Below are 11,984 nucleotides of genomic sequence, written 5' to 3'. Positions count from 1 at the left end.
CCAAGTCTAGTTTTTAGAAATGAAAATAGAGCTTCGAATTCGGAAGCGCATAAAGTGGCTCGTACTTTTTTTAGTTAGTTCAGGCCGAAAAGTTTGGCTTCTTGAGCCCCCGCCGAGTTTTGTATTACTTTGATTATTGATCAATAAAGGTTGCTGCATTCTGAAAAAAAAAACTAGAGTAGGTTGAGAGTCGACCCTAGTGACCTAGATCCGATTTTGCCTATGTTGCCCTATTTCTGGATCCAATGGTTCGGTGTGTTGCTACTTTCTACGGCCATGGTGGCGAGGGAAGAAGCTGTGGTGGCGAGAAGACTTGCAGATCTAGAGGGGAGCGGGGAAATCTGCTATAACTTGGAGATACCCACATGGTGGCCTTGTTTGTTGCCATGATCTATCTTCATTCAAACAGCCTCTCCTCGGAGCCGTCAGAAAGGCACATGTTTTACCTTCTACGGAGGCCCTTCGTAAATGGATCGGTGCTAGAGCTTCTCTTCTAGTCCATCCCAAGTGGCTTGTTCCCCGACGATGGAGAAGAAGTCTGGTGGCATGATCCGTTTCTTCGTCATGGTGGAGAAAGAAGACCATAACTTGATTGTATTTCTCTTTTAGTTTTAGGGCATTCTTGTCATATTTAGAGGGCTAAGTTGTACTTTTCCTTTTAATTGTGTTCTTCTATGTAAAGCTCGCCATATAATGCACCATCGAGGCTCTTATGGGCCTCTCCCTAGTTAATAAAAGATGGGAAGAACAGGATATCCGTTTAAAATTTGCTCTTCAAACCGATATATAGGGTATCTGGTAGAGCTGATAGTTTACGACCCTTTCTCAGCGAGTGACCGAAATTGCTTGTTCACGAGTTCAGGAGCTTCAGTCGGCAGCAGCAAAGACGAGTTCCACAGACGATCTCGCATGTCTGTCGCAAGCCGAAGAGATACGGGGTTGTTGGGCATGGCACGGGACGGGACGGACGTTGAGACTTGCGGTAGCTCGGCCCTTGTCATCTCCCCTGAAAACGTTGTTACCGATAGCTTCACGCCTTCGACTATGCAATCCGGCCGCGACCGCGAGCCGTTGCTTTCTTTGCGTTTCAAACATTCGACACATAAATTCCACTTTTCCCTTTATATATTACGTACTCCTCATTTTTAGACATCCGTGCACTGCATCTCTTTTACTTTTCTCGTCGAAATGTACCCCTCCTGATAGCTGATATGTTTTACTTTGACGCGTCCATCTGCAGCGCACCTTTCTGCACGCGGGTATCCAACAGAACTGCGTTTAAATTTCCCTATAGTTTATTTTGTTATTTTTAGTGAAAGTTTATAGATATTAAAATTTGTGCTACAAATTATGAAGTAAACTGTAAGAGCACCCTGGCTCCCCCAAATCTCTGTCGGCACTTAGCGTGGCCCATAACAATGTCCGCCACTTCCTCGCCGGACCCGGTCCATAGAAACGAACATGGGAGCGCCACACGGCAGGGACAACCCTTCTCCCCGCCCAACCTATCGTCTCTTGCGCCTCCACCCCTCACATCGCAGGCCTCAAATCAACAGGTCATCGCTGCCCAGCACCAACGCATAGCCACTATGGAATCGTCGCAAAGTTGGCGCTGGCCATTGGCTGGAAGCCACTGCTTCTCACGTTTTTTGAAACATGTCCTTTAACCGGTCGAGCCATCGCCGCAAGCGTCACCATTGGTCCTGACCTACGCTCCTGCCTCGCATGTACCACCCCAGGGCGGCTCTTCGACTAACACTGGCTCGTACCCACCTCGTCCCCAACCTTTTCGGTTGTTTGCCTAGGTATATATCTTTGCTAGATTTATTTTCTTGGCAATTTTGATAGTGTTACCTATTTTATTGTGCGTTGTTCAATAAATTGACTATGGATAGCTACGATGAGATTCATCGTTTACGAGCGAATATATCGTTTACAAGCCAATCATGTCGCCGGTGATGAAGGGAAATTGATGGTCCTTTCTTGTTTTCATCGTTTACGAGCGAATATAAATGTTGAACCTTGGCGGGGAGGTTCTAGGAAGGGGAAAAGGAAAAAAGACTGGAACCAGAGATGCAAGGTGTTGTGATGTTTGAGGATGACTATCTTGCCGACAATCCAAACATACACCCAAGGGCTTTTGGCGGCATTTTAGGATGAACAAAAAGTTATTCGTGAAGATTGGGTACGGTGTGACGGAGTATGAGGACGACTTTAGGTGCAAGAAACACTGCACCAGATTACATGCACGACCGCATTGAGGCGTCTTGTATGTGGAGCTCCCCGGATGCGTAAGATGACTATCTACGCATGACTGAGTTGGCATGTAAGGACAATGTGTATAGGTTTTGTCGGGCAATCGTCGTAGTGTTTGAACCACTATTTGAGAGCGTCAGATGAAAAAGTTGTGGAAGGTCGTGAATGCTCGTGTGATCATCATAACATAATAATTGAGAGTGAGCGCTCAGCTCCCGTGAATGGCGACCATACGTATGATTGGTCGGGTCCTCTCGCCGATGTTGAGCGTGGGGTGCCAACAGAGTTTGCAGCTTTCCTTGTCATGCATCAAGAAATCCACGGCGAACAGGTTCATCCCCAACTGCAAAGATGATTTAGTGGAGCATCTGTCGGCGAGAAGAGGAAACGTCGCATGAGTGTGTACATATTTAAAGTTATGGCATTTTTATTTATTTTAATTATTTTATTAATTATTTGACTTCCATGTTTGATTATGTTGAATGATATTATCTATTTTGTTGAATTATTGTTTCCAAATATGATTGTAATGTGATATATACTCCCCCGGTACATAATAAGTGTTGGGTGAAACAGAATAAACTAAAACCCTGACAATTATCCTGGATTTGAGGGAGTAGAGCATTTATTTAGGAGCAGTGTCGTGGGCAGTCGTTCCGAAAATGGCATGTCCGACATTGTTGCGAGACATAGATCAAACTTTTTTTTTTGTGCATCTGCTGGAGCATTTATTTTGTACACTCACCGGCCATCAGGCTTAGAGCATCCCCACTCATCTTCCCGACGAGGCCCCCGATCGACGTTTTTTCCATCTGGACGGCGTAATTCGGCCCAGTCGCGCCCCCGGTTCCTCGTTTTCGTCCGGATTTGGCCCCTAAATACATCCGGCGAGCCCACGCCAACCTCGGTCCCCCGAGGCGCGCTCGGGGACTCCGAACGAGTGAAAAGCGGGGAAGGGCCCGCTCTGTCGGCGACTGGACACACGAACCCCACTCAAAATCTCTCCCACCCCTCGTATCTCTCTCGCCGCCGTCACCACCCCACCGGCTTGTTGCCCAGATTCCGCTACCCCTCCTTCCCAGATTCCCCCATTTTTCGACGGCCTATCTGGCTGCTCCTCCGCCGGCCTGTTTTCCGACGACGGCCTAGTCCTCGTCGTTTGCGGCTCGGGTTGCCTCGACCACGCCCGTCAGGTGTTCGTCCATTTGCCTCGCCGGGCATGGACTCGGACGAAAAGGAGGAGCAGATGTTCGTCGAGCTTATGCGAGAAGAGATGGCAGCCGCCGCCCAAGACGAGGAGCACATGCTGATCCTCGGTTGCTTGTCAAGCATGTACGCCGGGGTGGCAACTGGTCAACGTGGTGGGTCGGCACCAGGTCGCCGGAAGTGCAAGCCAAGACAACGAATGGAGGGCTACTGCATGTTGTACGCCGACTACTTCGCCGACAATCCATTGCACGGTGAGACTGTTTTCAGACGTCGTTTCAGGATGAGCAGAAAGCTGTTTCTGCAAATTGTGTATGCCATCCGAGACTTCGACCCCTACTTCAGATGCAAAGCGGATTGCACTGGCTTGGTTGGATTTTCGTCACTGCAAAAGTGCACAGTAGCTATGAGGATGCTGGCTTATGGAGCTCCCGGTGATGGTGCAGATGACTATCTTCGGATAGCGGAATCCACCGCACTTGATTGTTTCTACCGGTTCTGCAAGGCCGTCATAGCAGTGTTCGGGGACTTTTACTTGAGATCACCCACTGTCGAAGACACTCAGAGTATCATTGCAACAAATGAAGCTAGGGGTTTTCCAGGGATGTTTGGAAGCATTGACTGCATGCATTGGAAATAGAAGAACTGTCCGTTTGCGTGGCAGGAAATGTACAAGGGTCACAAAAACGGCTGTACTGTGATACTTGAAGCAGTGGCTACCCATGATCTCTGGATTTGGCACTATTTCTTTGGTATGCCTGGATCCAACAATGACATCAACGTCCTAAACTGCTCCCCGATCTTTTCCAAGCTTGCTGAGGGTCATGCTCCCCCGGTGAACTATGTGATCAATGGTCGGCACTACAATAAAGGATACTACCTTGCAGACGGTATCTATCCAAAGTGGTCAACATTTGTGAAAACTATCTCGAAACCTAGCACCCCCAAACTTTGCGAGTTTGTCAAGAAACAAGAAGCTTGCCGAAAAGACGTCGAGCGTGCATTTGGTGTCCTCCAGCAGAGATTTGTTGTCGTCCGGTTCCCCGCTATGACTTGGTCCAAAGATCAGATGTGGGAGGTGATGAATTGTTGTGTGTGCTTACACAATATGATTATTGAAAATGAGCGAAAACATCCGGTTCCTCTGGATGAGCAGCAAACACCATATGAGAGAGAGGGTCCTCTTGCACATCCTAATCACCAGGTGCCTCCATCATGGGCCGTCTTCATTGCTATGCGTCAGGAGATTCGAGACTCTACAATGCATCAGCAGCTGCAAGATGATCTGGTGGAGCACATATGGACGCTCCGAGGCAACGCCAACGCCGACGGCAACTAGTCTGTCATAATTTGTTTCAAAAATTGTGAAATTGTGTGCTTCATTTGTTTCAGCAATTTTCGGACTCTTGCTGACCGAACTTGTTAAATTTTATGTCGAATTTGTTTGAAATATGTCAAATGGTCGAGGTTGGGGGTTTCCTTCCGGGGGACGGCTGAAACTTCGGCGCTCCCCAGGCCAAATTTTCGTTCAATCCGGACGAAAATTTCGCTGGATTTGGGCGTGGGAGCGCCAACGAGTGGGGATGCTCTTATACGTAAGCGCGATTTAGATGGAACCCCACTTACTTACATATGTTATGTACATGCATATCAGGCAAGCAACCATTGTGCCAGGCAACGCTGCGAAAATCCTGAATAAACTTGGCGCTTTCGTGCCGTGCTACAGTCTAGACATTTCATAGTATATACTGGGTTTTCCGAAAGCGTGCTTCTCTCTTTTTCCCCCTGGATAAATAAAGCGACCGCCGACCGGCCTTCCCGTTGCATTTCTGCGAGAAATCTACAGCCGTGTGGCGCGCGCCGCCCATTTTTGGATGGATGGCAGGTCGCGTCACTTTCAGTCTTTCAGAGGCGTCGCTTTGGTTTGGAGCTACTGAGCTGCCGTTTTGGATAGATAGATGAGACACGACAGGCAATTGACAAGTTAGGATCATGTCTTGGACCATGAATGTGGTGATCTTTTCTTAACGGGTGAATGAGTTGATGAAACGACCTCATCCACCGATCCTCTTCGTCTTCGAGGGGCTTGCAGCACGGCGGAATGTTTTTTTTTGAGAAGTAACCACGCATCCATTCATATTAGCAACCGATTACAACGTGGAAACCACACGAACACTCCAGAACAACAGCTGTTCCGATACTTTGCACAAAAGACCTCACATAAAAAGAAAATTACACATGGGCCCTTGAGATCTTTGCGCAGACCGCCATCAAGCATCTCCCGCACCCGCCGCCGTCGAGAACGCCGGAGAGGAAGGAGATGACGCCAACGAGCCTTGACTCGGAGAAGCACCCTCGCAGACGCCGCTGCTTTGTGGACCTCTAACCGCACCCGCCAAGCACGGCGGAATGTTGTGCATGCGTCGGGGCGTACTGGCAGGCTGGCGTTACCGAACGGAAAAGTAGACGGAGCGGGTGACTCGTGTTCCTCAGGCCCATCGCCACGAGAGCATCTTCAGTGGCGCGACGCAAACAGACGTTGAGTGACCGTTTGCATCCGCCGTGACCGAAAATGCGTCTGGCACCACCTCCAGCGCAGCGTCCGTTTGCGTCCACCGTGACCGGAAATGCGTCTGGCACCACCTCCAGCGGGACGACGTAAATTGACCGGGCCGTCCGCGGAGACGCAAACCTGGCCAAAATATGCGCCCGAGATGCGTCTCTGGCGGACGCTCGGCGGACGCGAAAAGTTTCCGCTCGTGTCTGGCGGACGTTTCGTCAGGCCCACCTGACAGTGACGCAGCGTCGATGCGTCTTCTGCGCCAGTACTGGCAGTGAGACGTCGCTTCGGCAGTCTGCGGCCGCGTAAATGGCGATGCCTCGTGTGGCGCGCGGCCGTCGCCTACCTCTGCGCACGTAGTAATGGCGATGACACGCGTGGCGCGGCCGTCGCCCTGCCTCCGACCTATATATACAGGGGCGCGAGCATCTCATCTACTCCCCACTAAACCCTAGCCGCGCGCTGCCGTAGCGCCGCTTCCTCTCAGCCTCCAGCAGATCCACCATGAGCAGCGCCAGACGCGGCCAGGCTGCCGCGCCTCCACCTCCACCTTCACCTCCCACTCCACCTCCTCCGTCCTCGAGCTCCTCCGAGGAGTTCGACTCCGAAGACAGCACCGACCTCCTCCACCCGGTCAGGGACGCCGTGGCCCTGGCACTTGCAGCGCAGGAAGCAGAGGAGGAGCTGGCGGGCCACGCGGTGTTGGACGCCGAGCTGGAACAACGCAGGCTGGCGGCCGCCGCTGCAGCAGAGGACTCCGACTCGGAGATATCTTGGTCCTCCGATGACCCTGATGCGCCTACGCCGGAGGAGAAGGCGGCGGAGCAGAGGGCCATCGTCGAGTCTTTCGAGACGCTCAAGGACGACGCCGCCAACGCGAGGCTGGAGCAGTGCCTGCAAGAGGACGCGGCGGCGCACCGAGCCATAGTGGCCACGTGGGAGGCGACGGAACGAAGCAACGACGGTGCCGGCCCGTCAGGAAGCAACTAGTCTAGGCCTATAGATCTACTTTGTATAGTTTTTATGCATTTTTATGTACTACTTTCAATGTTTTTAACTATGTTGCAATTCAAAAAATGGGTCGCCCCGCTGGGAGCACACCCAGACGCAAACGGATGGGCGGACAAAATATGTCCGCGGGGCGACGTAAACGGACGCTCGCGACCACGTTTGGACGTCCGAAATGCGTCGCGCCACTGGGCATCTCCAGCCGGCTGACCCAAACGGACGCGCTGGGCCGTCCGTTTTGGGCCGTTTGGGTGGCCGAGCGGACACCCGGACAGCGGCCCGCGTCCGCGTGTCCGTTTGGGTCGCACGCTGCGCCCAACGCGCGGACGCACCGCATATGTAATAAAAAAACATAAATGAAAATGAAAAATAAAAACAACAAAAAATAAATTTAAACTACTGGCTAGTTAAACTTAGCCCTATTTTGGGCAATTTTTACACAAAAGAAAGCTCTATATGGGCTTTAAACTAAAAAAAAAGAAAACCCTAGACAGGGTTTGCGAGCACGGTGGCCGCCGGCAGTACTACCCCCAGTAGTACTCGTCGTCGTCGGCGTCGATGACGACGACGCCCCCCGGCGGCGACACGCTGTTCCGGCTCGAAACGCCGGAGGGCACCAGGACTCCGGCCGTGGCGACCACTGCGCCCTTTCCCGGGCGGAGTGCGGGTTCGGCGGGCTCGCCGGCTGCGCAGCCGTGCCCTCGCGCGGACTCCTGCCGGAGCTGCTCCTCCGTCGCGGCTGCAGCTCCGCACATGGCCGGAGCGTGGCCGAGGCTCTCCTCCTCCGCCGGGCGCGCGGCCGACGCTTCTCCTCCTCCCGGAGCGCCGCACGACGCGTTGCCTCCTCGACGGCGCGCCCGGCTCGAGGAAGGCCCACGCCTCCGCACAGGCGTCCTCATGGGCCTTCTGGCCGCCTCCTCCCGGCGCGGAGGCGCGCGGCGTCTCGGCGAGGTGCGGCCATTTGGCCGGCTCGTCAAGATCGCTCTGCTCGAGGGGACGCCGCGAGCGCCGCCCTGCGGCTCCGGGTCGTCCTCCTCCGCTGGGCACAGGGCTGGTGCGGGGCACAGGGCTGCTCGCCGATGTAGAGGCCGCCGGGGCGGCGGCCGGCCCGCCTTGCGGGTGTGCGCGCGAGGCCGCGCCGTCGCGGAGGTGAAGCACGTGTCTTGCGGCGCGCATCGTGCTCCACTGGAACCACAAGTCCCGATTGGGACTTGCGTCGCCGTAAGCGGGGTCCTCTGGAGGTCCGCCGGCGGCTGCGCGTGGCGCCTCCGGATCTCCGCGACGCGGCGCGGCCGGAGAGCCGGGATGGGCGGCACCGGAACCCGATCTGGGCTCGGGTGCCGGCCGTGGGGAGGTGCACGTCCCCACGGCATTGGGACGCGGCGTCCCCGGAACATCCGCGCCACCGCTACGGTGACGTAGATCCGGTCGCGTCTGGGCGTCGCCGGCGGGCCCATGGCGAACGGCGCCGGCGCGACTTGCCGGCTGCTACCGACCTCGTGGTCGTTGGCGGACGGCTCGAACTCGCGCTTCGGGGCCATGGAGGCGCGGAAGCTTCGAGCTCGCGCGTGCGGCCAAAGTGGAGAGTGGGGACCGGATAGGGACAGTCCCCTTCCCCAGTCCACATTTAATAGGACTGGGGCACCGACAGGTGGGCCAGCCACGCGGACCAGGCGGACATGAGAGGACGCCGCGTGCCATCCGCGGCCACGCAAACCCGGCCCAGATTTGGACCGGGTTTGCGTCGTTCCGGACTCCACGGCCGTCCGCTTTTGCGGTGCGTCCCCGCGTTGGGCCGGGATTTTGTCCGGGTCGACCCATCCGGACGCGCGGGCGCGGGATAGGTCGCCCAGTTGGAGATGCCCTAACGCCACGAAAAGGCCGAGTCAGCAGTGCTCATCGCTCACCGCGGCGCAAATATCCCAAGCAATTCGGCCAGGTGCGTGCGCGTGCGCACATGCTGCTACGGTGTCGCTCGCGCGCTGTGGTGTCCAGCCCGGCGTTCGCGTGGGTGGGAGCCGTGGGCGCTTCCCGCCAAGGAATTGTTTGAAGCGCGCTGGGTAAAACAAAGCACAGCGTCAAGACCGGGTTTGAACCATGCTTTGCGCTGATTCCAGTCGGGATCCCACGCTGACACTCTACCAAACTCCTCGTCATGCCACGTGTGTTGCCCTAAGTACGAGGACTCGCCTCAGGGTATGTCCAACAGTCCGACGCAAACTCGCGCGGTCAAAATATGGGTATGCACCCTAGCCAACGGCCCGACGCAAAATATGTAAACGCGGCACAAATTGGCGACGCGAATGACTCGGTTAAGCAAATAGTTTTTCACTAATATTGGTTAGCCAGAATGCCCATCTTTACAAAGATGGTTAGACGAGTTAACCTAAACTACGACAACCGTAACTACTCGCAGTCGCGTGGCCTACTGGTCGTCGACGTGCCCTGACGCACCTGGCATAATCGTTGGGATATTTGCACCGCGGTGAGCAATGCTCGCTGCGACAAACACATTCTATGTACACAAATGGGCCGGGCCTCTCGAGATGCCCTTGGAGCAACCTAAGCACATACCTTGAAACCGGGTAACCATTTTTTGCATATTGAGATTCTTCCGTTGTTGAGGTATATACGACAAACATGGCCTGCATAATTTAGACAAGCGCTTGGCGCCAACGAGTTCACACTTACAAAAGGACTTATTTAAATAATCATCTAGACGTAAAAGATAGGAATTAGATATTTAGCTAGGTCACGTCTAGAAATCCACCTCCCAAAATAATCTTGTCGGGACATCTATATGAGGCAGCAATGATGACGAAGCCCTTGTGCCCGGCTTCGTCCACATCGTAGTGGGACTAGGCCTCGCCAGGTACGCCTAATCATGTCGGCATCGATCACGCGGGAGGTAGCCTGGCGCGAGAACCTAGCCCAACCGAGTGAGGATAAATGTTGTCGAGGAGGGCCGAACAACTCTCGGCTACACGGCTAGGCGGAGCCAGTGGTGGCGGGCAGCGAAAACGGTTTGGCAGGAGGTGAAATGTTAGAGCACGTACAATGGGGTGAAGTCACCCTTCTCTTAGAGATGCCACGTATGATTTTTGCTTATTTGGAGGAGAGAGAATGATGAGAGAGAAGGATGTCTTTCCTTAGTTAAGGGATCATCTTTTATGAAATAAGAGACTATTTTCTCCATTGTATCACATATGTCTTCCCTTAGCAACAAATTTTCTACCAAAATTTAATTATTAATATTAATTGCTAGAGATGGCAGTAAGATATAATGCGTTGTATGACTTATATCTAATGCTTTCTCTAGCTGATGTGGCGGGGTAAGGGAAGGAGTGTCTTCTCTATCATTGTACATGCCCTTAGAGCATCTCTAACAGAGCCCGTAAAAATGGAACCGAAAAACACGAGTTCGGTGCACCGAACTCGTGTTTACGAGCCGGAAAATGGCAGGCGCAGAACAAAGCCCGTAACGAAAACCGAATAACAGAATATTCTGTTTTTCAGTTTGGGTTTACGGGTGTTGTTCTGCGCCTGGGGCTTCCGAACCCGTAAAAACAAGGTTTATGAAATTGATTTGCATATGATCGATCAAAGTTGAACGTTTAAAACACAAACAAATCATACATAGTTCATAGTGCAGACATCAAATGACACAACCAAATGACACAGTTCATAGTTCACCATCAGATCTAACCGCCGGCATCAAACATAGGCAGTACCGCCATCAGCACTATCGGCAGCTCCTGGAGTCACATCGGCACCACCTCCTGGAGGCACGTCGGCAGCAGCAGTTGCCTGTTGACGAGTGATACGCGTACAGCACGCGTCCGTTGGGAACCCCAAGAGGAAGGTGTGATGCGTACAGCGGCAAGTTTTTCCTCAGTAAGAAACCAAGGTTTATCGAACCAGTAAGAGCAAAGAAGCACGTTGAAGGTTGATGGCGGCGAAGTGTAGTGCGGTGCAACACCAGGGATTCCGGCGCCAACGTGGAACCTGCACATCACAACCAAATTACTTTGCCCCAACGTGACAGTGAGGTTGTCAATCTCACCGGCTTGCTGTAACAAAGGATTAGATGTATAGTGTGGATGATGATTGTTTGCAGAAAACAGTAGAACAAGTATTGCAGTAGATTGTATTCGATTAAAAGAATGGACCGGGGTCCACAGTTCACTAGAGGCGTCTCTCCCATAAGATAAATAGCATGTTGGGTGAACAAATTACAATTGGGCAATTGACAAATAAAGAGAGCATGACCATGCACATACATGATATGATGAATATTGTGAGATTTAATTGGGCATTACGACAAAGTACATAGACCGCTATGCAGCATGCATCTATGCATAAAAAGTCCACCTTCAGGTTATCATCCGAACCCCTTCCAGTATTAAGTTGCAAACAACAGACAATTGCATTAAGTATGGTGCATAATGTAATCAACAACTACATCCTTAGAAATAGTATCGATGTTTTATCCCTAGTGGCAATAGCACATCCACAACCTTAGAACTTTCTGTCACTGTCCCAGATTTAATGGAGGCATGAACCCACTATCGAGCATAAATACTCCCTCTTGGAGTTACAAGCAAAAACTTAGCCAGAGCCTCTACTAGCAACGGAGAGCATGCAACATCATAAACAACACATAGATAGATTGATAATCAACATAGCATAGTATTCATTATTCATCGGATCCCAACAAACGCAACATGTAGCATTACAGATAGATGATCTTGATCATGTTAGGCAGCTCACAAGATCCAACAATGATAGCACAATTAGAAGAAGACGACCATTTAGCTACTGCTATGGACCCATAGTCCAGGGGTGAACTACTCACTCATCACTCCGGAGGCGACCATGGCGGTGAAGAGTCCTCCAGGAGATGATTCCCCTCTCCGGCAGGGTGCCGGAGGCGATCTCTTGAATCCCCCGAGAT

Source organism: Lolium perenne, chromosome 1 (assembly GCF_019359855.2).
Source record: "Lolium perenne isolate Kyuss_39 chromosome 1, Kyuss_2.0, whole genome shotgun sequence".
In the NCBI taxonomy this organism is placed as follows: domain Eukaryota; kingdom Viridiplantae; phylum Streptophyta; class Magnoliopsida; order Poales; family Poaceae; genus Lolium; species Lolium perenne.
Note: the sequence above shows the minus strand (reverse complement) of the source record.